Source organism: Bombus terrestris, chromosome 14 (genome assembly GCF_910591885.1).
Source record: "Bombus terrestris chromosome 14, iyBomTerr1.2, whole genome shotgun sequence".
Classification (NCBI taxonomy): Eukaryota; Metazoa; Arthropoda; class Insecta; order Hymenoptera; family Apidae; genus Bombus; species Bombus terrestris.
Genome location: NC_063282.1, coordinates 746,831 through 760,833, shown reverse-complemented (window position 1 = coordinate 760,833; position 14,003 = coordinate 746,831). Strand labels below are relative to the sequence as shown.

The window sequence follows — 14,003 nt, the reverse complement described above, 5'->3', positions numbered from 1 at the left end:
CGGTTGTTCCGTTTGTCATCGATTCTGTGCTTAGAGCTATGGTCGGTATAGCGTTGGAAAGGCAGGTCTTTAAAAGGTTCAGAAATCGGGGATAGAGATGACAGGACTGTTCTCATATTCGGAACGTCACGGAAAACAAGCTGCATACGAGTACTCGATACACACCGTGGTTGTGTCGATTTAATTTGATTTGATTTTTAATATTCGTGTTTCTTGGTATTAATCGCCTGTATTGCAAACATATATTATTATCTTGGGAAGATATACCGAGAATCGTGATTTATCATTTGTAAGTAAGTATATTTTTGATTCAAGCCGTGTTGGAAACGAAGGTGCCTGTTGCGATCCTCTTTTCTGGCTTCTGGTAACTACCAATTTAAAGGGGTTGATGTATACAGAATATCGAATCGTGTCTTTGTCAAGCGACGATATATTCGATTTACGTTTCGTAATTTTTTGTTCGAAACTTCCCTTCCAGGATGGATATTTTCTTCATTTTTGCTTATTTGTTATAAGTCTAACTCTATATTTATCACTCATCATTTATTACGAAGCTATGCGAATGCTACTATGTATTAATTCAAACTAAAAAGTACTTTTTTATATGTTATATTCAAATAACTATTTCCTTTCTTTTTATTTCTTAAATTCTAATTTGTCTAATACCAATGCGTGTAATTATACGTATTAAGAGCTACATGCACGTTTTAAATGATTTACTGCAATGCCAAATAAGGAATAGACCAACTATTTACCAAAAATAAAGCTAACGCTATTAATATATACGTTCCTTCTGCTCCTGGAATTCTGATCAATCTGATTAAACTAATTTATTTCATTGTATATTTATTTGAAAAACTATGGATGCCTGCTAAAAAAGATTACAGCGAAGCTCGGTAAGGAATACTCTTGCTGCAGTCGCGGAATTAGCTTTGAGATATAGCTTCGACCCGCTGGACGTAAAAGACAGTCTTAAGAAGAAGAATTTATCGATCTTGGCATTTTCTTTCTTCACCTCGAAGACTGGGAGCGTAGGCTGCCTACGAAGTGGAGGTGGCCGGAGACGGAATTAAAGATGGCGGTACTTTTTCCATTGTTTCTACCTCCACTTTCTCCTGCACACCCTTAGACCTGTTGGTGGGGCGAAAAATGGCTGGAAATATTTTCAAGGGTGATCGAAACGGGGGTGAGTATCCTTGCCCACTCCCCTAGAGCAGTTCGTGGGATTGAACGATGGCAATGGACGATCAAAATGTCTGCCATTGTTATGTCTGAAAAATGAAAAATACGACTATTAAACGATGATCATTAATGGAATGATTTCACGTTAATTTATTTTTTGAAATATTACCTTTTCTGCTATCAGTATTTTCTGCATTTTTGTCCTACTAAAACATCTAAAACATCAAAATCTAATTAGCTATAACAAAAACAGTGGCGAAAATACAGAGTCAAAGCTTTCGCTGCATCGCTACAAGATAAAGCATTCACCATGGAGTTAAAAGATTAACATGGGTTCAGAAACTAAGCATCTTTATTTCAACCAATGTAAAATCCCTGCAAAGGACAATCCATTAAGGATGAAACGAAACAGGACCAATTTTCCTTCCTCGTGGAAGCTTGCCGAATCGATGCGATCGATGATCGTATAGATATTCGAAAACCATCGGTGTATCCCTTTCACTCTCTAGTCCATCGGAGAAGCTTTCTTTTTTCTCTTATTCTTTCTCTTACTGCAACGAGTATCGATCGACCGGGATCGTATTTTCCTCGAAGGTTTCTCCAGACCTAGAAAACGTTCGCTGTTGTTTTTATTGCTTGAACGCGGAAAGCGGAAAGCGGAAAGAGGCGACCGGTAGAATGGGAAGGAAAAAGAGGGCGGTGGGAAGCGGAGGGGTGGAAAGCTCGAAAGGAAAAGCAAATGAGACTCGATGTTACAGAGCTCGAGAGGATGGAGCCGGTAATGCGAATGGTATGCAAGAAATCGCGAGTCGCTGCTGCTTCTCTCTCTTTTCCGTTTTTCCACCCCTTCTCGTATCGAGACTTTCCTGCGCGCAAAAACTCGCCGGCAAACCGCTACTTATAAAAGAACACGATCGACGATCGGAGAAATCCATCGAACTCATCTTCCGTTGTGTCTTTTCTTTACGAACATGTACGCGTGAATATATATCGTTCGCGATTTAAACAAATAGAACCTAAACAGATCTATCGTTCCCATTTTGGAAACTCATTTTACTCGTTAAATAATTTTGGATATTCGAAAAATATTAGTAACAAGTAACAAGTAACTAAATAAACGAAGAATCAGATAATTATTAGAAAGATACGTACATTGTGTATTAGCAGTTGCTATTCATACGACGCCACTTGGCTATAACGTCACCAGTCGCCATGCTACGATGAGATACTATAATAAACGCACATATTTTCTGATGCTTTTGCGATGAAAATAAAACAGAGTAGACTTTAAAATTAATTTTACCGACAACAGCAATATATCTAGGTATCGTTTAACGAGAGAACAACTCACGAAATCGAATTTAAAAGGGCTAAAAAAACACTTGAAAATTACTCGAAAATGTCGGGTAACTATCGATCGTTGCAAAATTAATGTCCCATGGGGGACATACGCTGCAACCACTCGCGGGACGCATCGTCACATTATTTACGGGGACTAACTGTTCGGCTTATAATTAAACTCGCTCTTCGAAAGGACGAGGCGATACTGAAACCGGGTATGTTGCGATCACGATATAAATACGTACACGAAACGCGTTCGGTATTCGTCGATGCATCTACCGACGCGTTTGACCGGTATGCAAAACACAGTGTTGACCATCGTCCCTTGAAAAAGGATCGCTACCGAAAATCTTTGTCTAGGGTTCAATCTCGAACAGCTGCTGTCCCTCTCCTTTCATCCCTTAACCGGTAACCCTTGTCCCTTTCGAGGACTTTCAGTTACCATTTCGGGTAATTAGAATTGCCATTTCAGTTACCATCTTATTATATACTACATAGAAATTTATTAGAAATTCGTCACATTTTTTTAAGTACCAAGGAACACGATAGTTTCTTGGAACAATCGTTTCTTACGATCCGAATAAGTGTAAAAAAATGACGTAAACAAATATATAAATTAAATATTCCAATTGCATGAAATATTTTTTCTTAAATGTAATATGTTGCAAAAATTAAGCGTTACGCTATAGCATATTTCGATGTATTTTAGCTCGCGGCAGAGTATAGAAATTTCGCGTGACAGCTAACGTGCTATACGTATATGCATAGGTACATATACACGTGAAATTCGAAAGCACCGGAAAGACAAAGGAAATAATGCACGATCAATTGGAATAAAATTACAGAGGGTTTGCGCGTCGGGGGTGAGGAGAGAGGGTCAGCCAGAGCAGGCAGTTTATTGATTTAATTGCACGGCAATTAGTTAGCCGTTTGTCGTTAAATTTCATCCGGAACGAAGCAGCGATTCGCTTATTTAACCAGTGATTAATCGTCGCCAGTTTTATCTGTAGCTAACAAATGACGCTAATGGGTAACCAGAAACGCCATAGAGCGTCGGAACACCATTAGCTATCGATCGACATTAGCGGTTACGCACGCGAGCCCTGGCAACTTTGATGCTCCTTCATCCGGTGCCGATCGAAATAGTTTTTCAATTTTCACGGACGATTGGTCACCCTCCAGTCGCAATTTTCCCGTCGCTTGGCTTTTCGATTATCCACCGAACATCCTGGAACGTTGGCTGTCCCGACGCCCAGCCAGGAACTAACGCGTCCGCGGGCAAAACGCTCGATCCGTCTTTCGTTCGCTCGATTCTGTCGATTCCTCGCGCAAATGAGCCTTTCGCAGACTGCTAATCGATCCTGTCCACCCTTCGCTATATTCTATTATAGTTCTTTAAACGCGCGCCAAGAAGCAATCGTTAAGAATTTGAATGTTTCGTGTCAGTTTGGTTCGTTTCTACGAGACAAATTCCAATGTGTAATACATGCGTATATATCGGACGTTCAAAGCTGAATAACGCAAGATTCTGACACTAAAAAGCACGGATAAAAATGAAAAACGCTGCTTCGTAAATAATTCTTTCCGTTCTTCTAACTGCTTGCGCCAAATTGGAAGAATACCAGGAAATTTCTTTTCCATCGTATTGTTGTATAGATCGTTGATAGTTTTCAGCGTTGGAACGGTTATGAGATTGTCGAGAGTTTCGCGTGCCCAAGACGAGGATTTCGGTCTTTTGATAATCTCCTGAAAAGGACAATAGACCAGGAAGGAAAGAAAGAGAGGAGGCAGAAGGGTCGTTACAGTAACGGAGAGGTGAAGCGGGGGTGAGCATCACGTCGGATAAATTATGACGTGATAAGGAAAGGCGAGTAGCAAAAACAAAGGATGGCAGCTCGACTGAGGAAATAATAAGGACTTTTTGATTGTACTATAAATTTTAAGAGGCTTTGTTTTTACGAAACTCGAAGCCCGCGTACTTTTCGATCGTCATACTTTTCTCGTCTTTTAATATCTCGACATACGAACAGCGATTGATACGATACGCTCATGATAAATCCCTACCTTAAACTCCCTATACCTTTCGTTCTACGTGATAACAATATTAATTCTACCAATTAAAAAGAATAAATAACGTTAATTTTGACTGTGTTTGCATCTTTTTGTACTAAACGGCTTATCGATGCAACTTGTTCGTTGCAGAAATTGGACATTAAGCGTGTGTCCAGTTAACGAGTATGCGAATTTATATCATCTATATTAATTTATTCGCATGTGATTTTAACAATAATACTCGTATCGATATATCGACATCAATGTGGCTTTAACTGTGTATCGTGTTAATGCTATCCTGTTTATGCAATCGTTAATAAATTTCCCGAAGAATATTTTTTTTAACGATAAAGTGAAATATGTAATTCCTATCGATACAAATTTTCGCTTCGATCTGTTCATATCTGAAAATGTTGATACGCTGGTAGGCAGCTGTTCCGACGCGAGAGTCTCAACCGATAGAATCGAACGCGTAAAGAAACAAGCTAGCGATATAACGATAAATTATATCTTGAGAGACTGTTAATTCCTTGTCGGAAGGTTAGTAGGGCAGGAGTGCGAGGGGTTGATACAAGGGGTTGCGGACGGAAGAGGAAGAGTTAAAAACTCGTGTATCGTGAAACAGGTTTCGAACACCCGGAAGCCTTTTTCACGCATCTGTAGTCCAAACCACTCGTCAGGGTTGAAACGTCGCTCTTTCTTTCCTATCAATCTTTTTAAAAATACTTTGCAACGTTATAGCTACAACACTTTGTACACGTATAAGTCTATACAGAGAAATATGTATAACGAGAAACTTGAATTTCTAAATTGGAAAGACAAAGCGAGTCGTTTCAGGGAAAACGAAAATTTCAAAGTAGCAGGCAGGCGAACGTCCTTAATTAAAGAAAAGTCGAGGATCATTAAACGGTCGACCCTTATAGAGGACACCACTCCCGAGTGCGAGAAGGCATATAGATGCCGTTGATCGCGCGACACTAAAAACTCTCCGCTGGTTTTAAGCGTCGACACGGCTCTTTTACGCGCTTCTAAAAAGTGCCAGCGTGGCGATAAAGAGTGGCCCCGAGGGTGCCCTCGTAAACTCGAAGAAAAGGCTGGGTGCTAGGGTCCGCTCGTAAAGAGGTCGAGCCGAGACGCATCTAAAAATCTTTAAAACTTCTTCGCCGGCATTTTCTTAGGATAATTTCCATTCATTTAGATAAATAAAACAGAGAAGAGATTAAAGTCAAGTGTATAAATCGATCGTGACCATCGATCGAAAGCAATATAATGGTACAACAGGTTCGAATACGTATACGTACGTACACTATCGTTCAAAAGTATGCGAACGCGAGGTTATTTCCAATAACGATTTTAGTTACAACGTTAAGATTCCTTTGTTTTAAAAGCTGGTAAAAATCGTTCGATAAATTCGCATGTTTATGAGTAGCAGCGCAGCTACTTTTACAAATAAGATCGTGGCGTAACAATGAACAGAGTATTTTTCTTACTCCGGTACGATCTCAAACACCATCTTGAGCAACATCGCGTACAGTATCACGAAACCAGCTTGATCATAAGCGAGAAAGAGAGGAGAAGCGAAACCATCCCCTCCAACGAGATTATCCCCTCCCTTCTTTCGTTTCTTTCCCAGGATTTTTCTGGTTCCGCGGGCCAACGGAGCAGCAAAAGAAAAGAAGGGAAGGAGCCACCCCTCGAGAAAGGAAGGAGAACGGTCGCTTGGAGGTGGCGAAGGTTTGTAAAGGCACGAAGAGAAAGAGCGAGGGAGCCTCCTGTCGGCCACCTTCGCCGCTCCAGTATTTCAGATAAGAATAAAGTAAACGGCGAATGGGGTTGCCGGAGGGGTGGCTGCAGTAACGGCCAGGCTGGGGTAAAGGTGATGGGGGAGGGTGATGCTTCTCCGACTGGGCCGTATCAAAGCGAAAGGGGCGAAGCAAAAAGTACGACGATCGATGCTACCGGTCACACGGTATACAATGAAGACGGTGAGCGCTTTACTTTTCCTTCTTTCCACTTCCGTTTCCCCACCCCTCTATTCAGCGGACGTCTCGAAGATTTTCAGCAGTTTGCTCAACTCGAACAGATATCGCAGCTTTCGCGATATATGTATATATATATATATGTCTTTCGAATCTCGATGAAAGAAGCAATTTGGTCAAGTTATCGCGAAATGAACAAGTCGGTAGAAGAGAGTGGATAGAATTATCGAAGTACAGAAACGAAAACAGCGAGAGTGAAGAGTCAGTATGCACCTTAAAGCGAGGCTCGTATAGTACCGGCTTATCAATTTGTAGTCCTACCTACGTACACGTTACACGTTACATCTTCCGTATGTCGCAAGTCGTGGAAGTTTTTTTACGGTATTTTCCAGAATACGAACCAACCATGTGCAATAAATTATCAACTTGCGCAAGAGCAGCAGCGTCCGAAAGAAAAACTAGGAACACTTAAACCACACGCCCTGTCCATTGTTCCGTAATAGCCTCGTACAAACAATATTTCCTCGTTCGAGAAGTTCGTGTTTTAATACTCGTTAGAAGTTCGCTGCAATTTTCCTCGGTGTTAACTGAAAAACGACGATCGTTACCCCTTTTTTCACCGCCCAGCCTCTGCCTCCTCTCTCCTCCTGTTCATTCGGGCTGTCTTCGAAGCGGGCTGGAGCGTAATAGAGGCGAATGGGGCGGCGGGATGAATTTCCTAATTAAAACTCGTGGGAAACTATTTAAAACTTAAAAAGGAACGAGGCTAGACCCAAAGCAACCCGGGCCCCATTATCGCCCTTGCCACGAGCAACTTCGGCAAATTATGAATTTCATCGGACTTGGCACAACCCTCCTGGACAGGCTAACACTCTTGTACCTTGTTCTATTTTTCTTTTCCTCCGTCTTTTACTTTCTGTCGCCCTTTTTGTCTCTCAAAAGTATGAAAATTGTGGTCCTCGAGCGAATTTCCTCTTACAAATTGCGACGAGACAAGTTCAGAAAGCGTTCTTATTTATGTCTGGATAGTGAACGTTAGATCACGTCCGATTCACGCACATTTCCCACGTTCATTGGTTTCTGATTTACTATTCTGATTTTCTTCAAAGTACCTCGTCCACGCCACTCGTCCGTTTCTCCGTTGCTGCTACAGCGTTTCTACAATTTCCATAGGAAGGAAGAAAAAATGCACAAACTCCTTTCCTTAAAGCATTTCGGTTCCGATCGCGTGATGCGGAAAATCGAGGGTAGTAAATTAGCGAGGTAAACGAGAACTGCAGGGGATGGTCGAGAATTTGCGAAAAACTCGCAATGGCTGCAATTAATCGTATCAAGGGTTTACGTTCCGTCGGTTCGTTTCCCCGAAAATGCTGGATCCGGGAAATGCCTGGAACCTTCCGGCCACCATCTCCTTCTGTTCTTTTTATTTCGCGAAAACGCTTCCACTCTCCGAGACTTACTTTAACTGCTTGCAACGCGTCGGGCAATTAGAAGCGGCGTCTTTTAAGCCCGGTCATAGATTTTTCCGCGTAGCTACACCGCTTAAAGCGGGAAAATTTAAGGCCAGTTTACAAGCCACTTGATGCATGTGGTATTATAGACGTGCTTAATTTTCTTGCCGCTTTCTCTTTCGCATCGCCTTCAAGATTTACTCGTTCTCTGTTTATTCCGAGGCGATTAAAATAGAAAATCATGCCAGTTTTTCTCTCTATGTCGTTTAAAGATGTAAGAGAAACTCGAAGAGTTTTGTGTAATCTTTCTTGTTGATTTTAGGGGTGGCTCACGAAGGGTAATTTTTCGCGAGTAACAAAGGTGACTGCTTTACCGATTTTAGAATCAATGAACGCTGCCATCTGTGCCACTTACAGGGAACATGCACGAAATTTTCTCTCTGTCGATTAGGAAAGAAACTTTTAAACTCGAAAAGTACTATGTACGCGCATAATAAGGAGCGGAAGACAGAGGGCGGCAGTATAAAAGAATTTGATAAAAAACAAGAGATATTTTCTGAAAAATATTATACAACTAATATATTTAAAATAATAATTTTCGGTTTCCTTTTCCTTTATACGAGAAAATAACTACGAGTTATCACCTATCCGCCCCTATACTGTTCTACTCTTATATTTATTTTCAATTTGTTATAAAGATAGTAAACCATCGGTCAACGACATCTACATAGTTGAACTTCAAAGAACGATTCGCTAAAGTCTGAGCAAACAGAGGGTTGTACAAAAAAAAAAAGAAAAAGAAAAAGAAAAAGAAAAGAAAAGAAAAAAAGAAACGAACGGCAATCCGTCTGTTTCTCCGCGTTAATTAATTCGTAAGTAACCTGTTCACGCGCGACCAGTTCCAGCCTCTCTAAATTCGTAACAAGTCCGACTACGTCAGAGCCCTTTGAATAAATAAAATCGGCTACGGATCGATGACGCACATTTGCCCGGCAAAAATGTGTACTCGCCGGCGGTGCCTAAATGTCATACTGACGACGAGCGCTAATGAACTTTATAATTAACGCGACAGACGAGCTCGCAACGCGACCGGATTACATCGTGTCAAACGAATCGCGGCAAATGAAACGATTACCAGCCGGCTACCCCGTGAAATTCAACGACGGGGAGCGTATGCACGGGATCGAAATTAACCGGTTGATCGCGTTCTCGAGTACGCTGTTTACTTCGACTCCAGTCGCTCTGCTATCGATTTTTTCCTCTAATAATCAACCACGAAAGTGATAAGGGAAAAATTTCCCCTATTATTTATGTAATTCATATATCCAGTATCGCAATAGCCTCGATAATTATATGTACGATATAGTTAAATTTCGTTTTCATCTTTCAACTGGTCGTGCTTTTCGACGTTTCGTTTCTAACTACATATTTGGTTCCATGTGAATGCCGATTCTATAAATTAGATTCATTATTCTTCTGTGAACTTTTGCAAACAATTCCTGCCAACTTGTATCGTTACTCTTTTTAGGCCATAATTTATTTTACACGAATGAAAATTTCTTATAATCTAAATCAATTATTTTATCGGAAAAAGAGAAGAAGCTTTTTGTTTTTTGTTCGGGTAAATAAGTTTGGAGACTTTTTGATCGCACGATACGGGGCAATATGGTGTAATTATGATAAAATTATTCCCGAGCGTGATTCGACGCGGATTCGAATTTGCGTGGGAAATTAAATACGCGCAATTATACGCTCCCCGTCTGGGTTAATTATTCAGTCGATCGGCCAATTAATTTTTGTAAGCGTCTCCGGCCCCGCTCGTAATTCGATACGCGTGTATCGCCAGTCCCGATAATCCATTTTCACTCGGCCTGTCCCGTGTATCGGCGCGAAATTAAACGACTGCTAACGAGCCCGATAAAAAGTCTACGACCTAATTTCCACTGATCGCGGTGTCGTTTCACGGCCCTCGCTCATTTCGCGATTTATCGAGCGCAAATACACGCGGCGGTGTTACTACGATTTTCATTTTCTCTGAAAAGCGTTATTATGCACCCCGTTAATACCCCGAGGTTCTCGTTTTTCGTTCCGCACTTTTAATTCACTTTTCACGCTTCGTTTTCACACCACTTTCCCACTTAAAATCACTGGAAACAATGCTCGTAAATATCTTTAGACGATATTGCTTTCATTTTAGAAGAAATATTATTCAAATTTTGTTCTTCGATGCCAAAATGATCAACTGCGTTTAAACTATGGTTAAAAAAAAAAAACAAAATCTGAATAGAAATTTGTCTTATTTACTAAGTATTATTGCTTTTCAATTGCTATAGCACTTTTCATATCGCGCGTTACTCGGATAAAATTATTTATCGTTACAATATATATATATATGTGTGTGTGTGTGTAATTGTTCATAGATGAGATAAACTTTAAAAGAATAATGATCGCAACATCTCTGCTATTCTTTGTTTTTCGATTCATGGAGTCGATCAACGTGTCTTCTAAATGACACATGTAACAAAGTAAAAATGGACTGGATGAAAAATACTATGGCGTGTGTTATACCGTGTCTGCACGCGTTATAAAATTCGAAGAACAAGGCAGAAATTTGTTCGAGCATTGCCCCAAGTTTGCTAAACCGTTCCCAAAGGAAATTTGAAGGGTCGTGGCAGAAGGTGGTCGAAAGGGTCTGCGATCTTTTTCCGTAAAAGGGAAAGCTCGGTCAGTTTAGAGGGGTAAAACTGCGTTTAGAGTATCGTCGAAGGGATACAGAAAGCGTAGGAACCGAGCGACCATTGCTAAGGGACTCCTAAAAATCTCACCCACCCAGCTCACGCTCGTCTCATCTCGTTTCTTCCGCCGTCTTCTTTCTCTTTCAGACCGGAGAGAATGCAACGGTGGAGAGTCCGTCTTTTTTCACCATCCTCGTCTCTTTCCTGCTCGCTCTCTAAGCATAGCTAATTCAAAATGGCGTCGTAGCCCCTATATCATTCGCAGCCTTGCTGGCCTCCCTTGCATCCTCCCTGCCGCTTCTACGATCCTCAACCCTAGCGTCAGGGGTGGGGCCACCGAACTATGGCGCCCCGCGCGCGTACACCCTCCTAGCCTGCACCCTAGATCCTCACGCTCTTCGCGTCTCGGAACTCGACCAACAAATTGAAATCCCGCATTTTCCACGAGCCTAAGCCTAGCTAGCTTTCCGTCTGCTCCGCGCACGATTTCTCGCAGGGCTTCCTGCTAACCCTCCGCTATGCTCTACGTCCATTTTTCTTAATAAATGGAAAACATTTGTTTCGATTCTCGCAAGGACAGTTTTTACGTAAAGAGGGACGCAGAATTTTATATTAGGTATATCTTGTCGATATCTTGTCGGTAGATTCAAGATGTTTGCACATTTGTGAAAAGTTGAAAAATAAAAAAATGCATACGGTGTTTTTATTGATTCTTCTAGAGAGAGAATGCATTTACGAGGAAATTAAAATTGCAAAAATACACACAGAGTATACATACAACATATAAAGGAATGTATAAAATATCCAAAGTATGTCGATCGTTGTAATAAATAGCGAGCAAAGTGTTCGGCTTCCTTTCAACGGCATTCATAACGATACGGATTTACCAAACATTCTGCGAGGAACGTATAACCTACTCTCCGCGTTTTTCCAAGAACATTACAACCTACTCGTAAGAAGAAGGAATTTTTTTAAAAAGACACACGTGGAATGCTCGTTTAAAAAAATGTCAAGACAGCTACTTGCACTCGTTTCGTGCATTGAATTTCGTCCAAGAAGGAACGCACGAGAAGTACAGTTCCTTTCATGAAATCGGGACAGAGAGCTAATCGGACAGAGAATCCGGATTGTAGCCGTAGAATTTTCACACGGACTGTGCGTTCGTTGATCGTTCGGTGGAAAGGAGGAAGCGTGGGGTTGGCGTTGCAGCGAGCGGGTGGCGAAAGAGGGTGGACGGGTCGGTTTGGTGTGTTGGAATGCGAATTCGGACATCCCGCCGTGGCGGCGGAGGGCCTAAGGGGAGGGGGAGGGCCGCGTCCGTCCCGCAAATTTCGACGGCCGCCGAGATTTCGCTGTCCTGTCCATATAATCACCGTGCTCCGAATTCCAGCACCTAGATAGTTAGGGCACTTGTGGCGTCCGCGCGCCACTTTCCCACTTTCTTCTCATTTTTTTTTTCCACCGTTGGCAAACCCTCCGGATTGCCAGCGAAATTGCCACACCACGGCGCATAATCGTCGTTCGTCGCTAAACCGCATAATCGAGTACCCGTTCGATGACGGATGCCGCGACACACCTCGCATCCTGCTGGCATTCCGAAAAAATACAATTGCACGCCCCTCTGCACGTTTCTAACCGCTATCGAGACAACGAGGAATTCGATGATTCGACGATCGTCATTTGTATGTCGCGTTCTGTATATTCCTACGCGACTATTGTTATTTCTTTCTTTTTTTTTCCTTTTTTTTTTGTCAATCGCGATCGTACCACAAATAAACGACGATTACGTGAAAAAAATATAACGAGACTACTTTTGACATTTTGTTTAACTTTTACAAAAAAAGGAACGCAGAGAGCGAGCGATAAAACGTAAAGTGATCGGCCGAGCAACATGTAACACGGCAGGATCGTTAATACTAGGACGAGAAAACGTTACATATACCGTATTCGTCTACTACCGAACAACGTCACTGTTCTTAACGATTCGAGTCACGTTCGACCACAAAAATCGATGGCTTCTCGTTTTCACAGACTTTTTACTCGTTCTCCGTTCTCTCAGTTTGTCGGTGAGTTCGAACAAAGCGAGTTGCTTATTCCAAGGAAAGATTCGTTACTTTTAATTCCTTTCTCTTTGCAATGTCGTACCTTTACCGCCGAACTCTCTGCGTTTACATCCAAATCTACGAGGAATCTAAGTAAGTACAATCGTTAAAAAATACGAAGGAATATCATCTAGTTTGATACCATATCTGTCAAACAAAGTACTTCGTACATATTGTGGTAACGTATTAAAGTGGGTATAATTTAAAGTTGGGTTTCTACATCGAATATCAAAACTTCATGAAAGATCAAACGTATTCCAAGATTTTTCAGTGAAAGTGTATGTATATTACGTATTGATCGAAACCATCGTCGATGATACGATCATCGCTATCAGATTCGCGAAGATCCACGATCCATATTACTTACCATCGTGCTGCTGTATTCCAAGCTCCGAAAAATATACAAGTACGAACGTAAAAGTACATATTCGGAAATCGAATATTTATAAAGCTGTTCGAGATTCAAGTAAAAATCCAACGACCCAAAAAATATTGACGACGATTTAGGCGATTCTTAATAATGTCTTGCAAGGTTCTCCATCCACTGTGAGGTTAATACACAAGCCACGATTTACTATATACAAGATTTTACGTCTCGAAAGTAGCTGGCTGAAAGCAATGGTCGGAAGGGGATCGAGAACTCGCGAGAAATTGCGTGAATTTTTCCACGGCTCGCGTCCAACTGACCTCGCCCTTATTTTTCGCCTCTGTTCATTCCTTGGTCCCTACCGCTCTCCCCTCGTCGTCGGCCCTCCTTCCCGCCGCTACGGATTTTTACGATTCTGCGCGTGGAAAAATCGCCTTTTTCCAACGGCCGAGCCTGCGCATCGACGCATCGGGTTTCTTCGACTTAATAATTACTTCAAGGTGATCTGCGTGTAATTCATCAAATCGAATGGACGGGGAGAAAAGTCGAGGGAACTTCCACTGACCTAAAAATAGCTACGCTTCACCTCGCTGTGGCGATACGGCTGTAATCCAATTACTAAGAAAATCAGCACAAACACCTTTCTGATGTGGAAGTTCTGTTTAAACCGAAGTTGGTTCTTCCCATGTTGGCACAGGTAAATCTCATAGCCTGAATACCCAACTTGGCGAACATTTACTGTCAGAACTTCAGCTATTGCCTCAGATAACAATGAACCCTGATGTAATGTAATA

The 14,003-nt window shown here is 41.7% G+C and overlaps 1 long non-coding RNA gene across 2 annotated transcripts; it reads right to left on the bottom strand.

The window, feature by feature from the left end:
- Window positions 1-55: 55 nt before the first annotated feature.
- Window positions 56-13,532, bottom strand: LOC110119873. Of its 2 annotated transcripts, none has more exons than XR_007226355.1 (4): window positions 13,210-13,532; window positions 1,492-1,788; window positions 1,352-1,397; window positions 56-1,271 (listed from the first exon to the last, which is right to left on the bottom strand). It is a non-coding gene; the product is annotated as an uncharacterized LOC110119873 (long non-coding RNA). The 2 variants fall into 2 exon arrangements; XR_002308396.2 differs by lacking the exon at window positions 13,210-13,532 and adding an exon at window positions 2,335-3,368.
- Window positions 13,533-14,003: the final 471 nt, after the last annotated feature.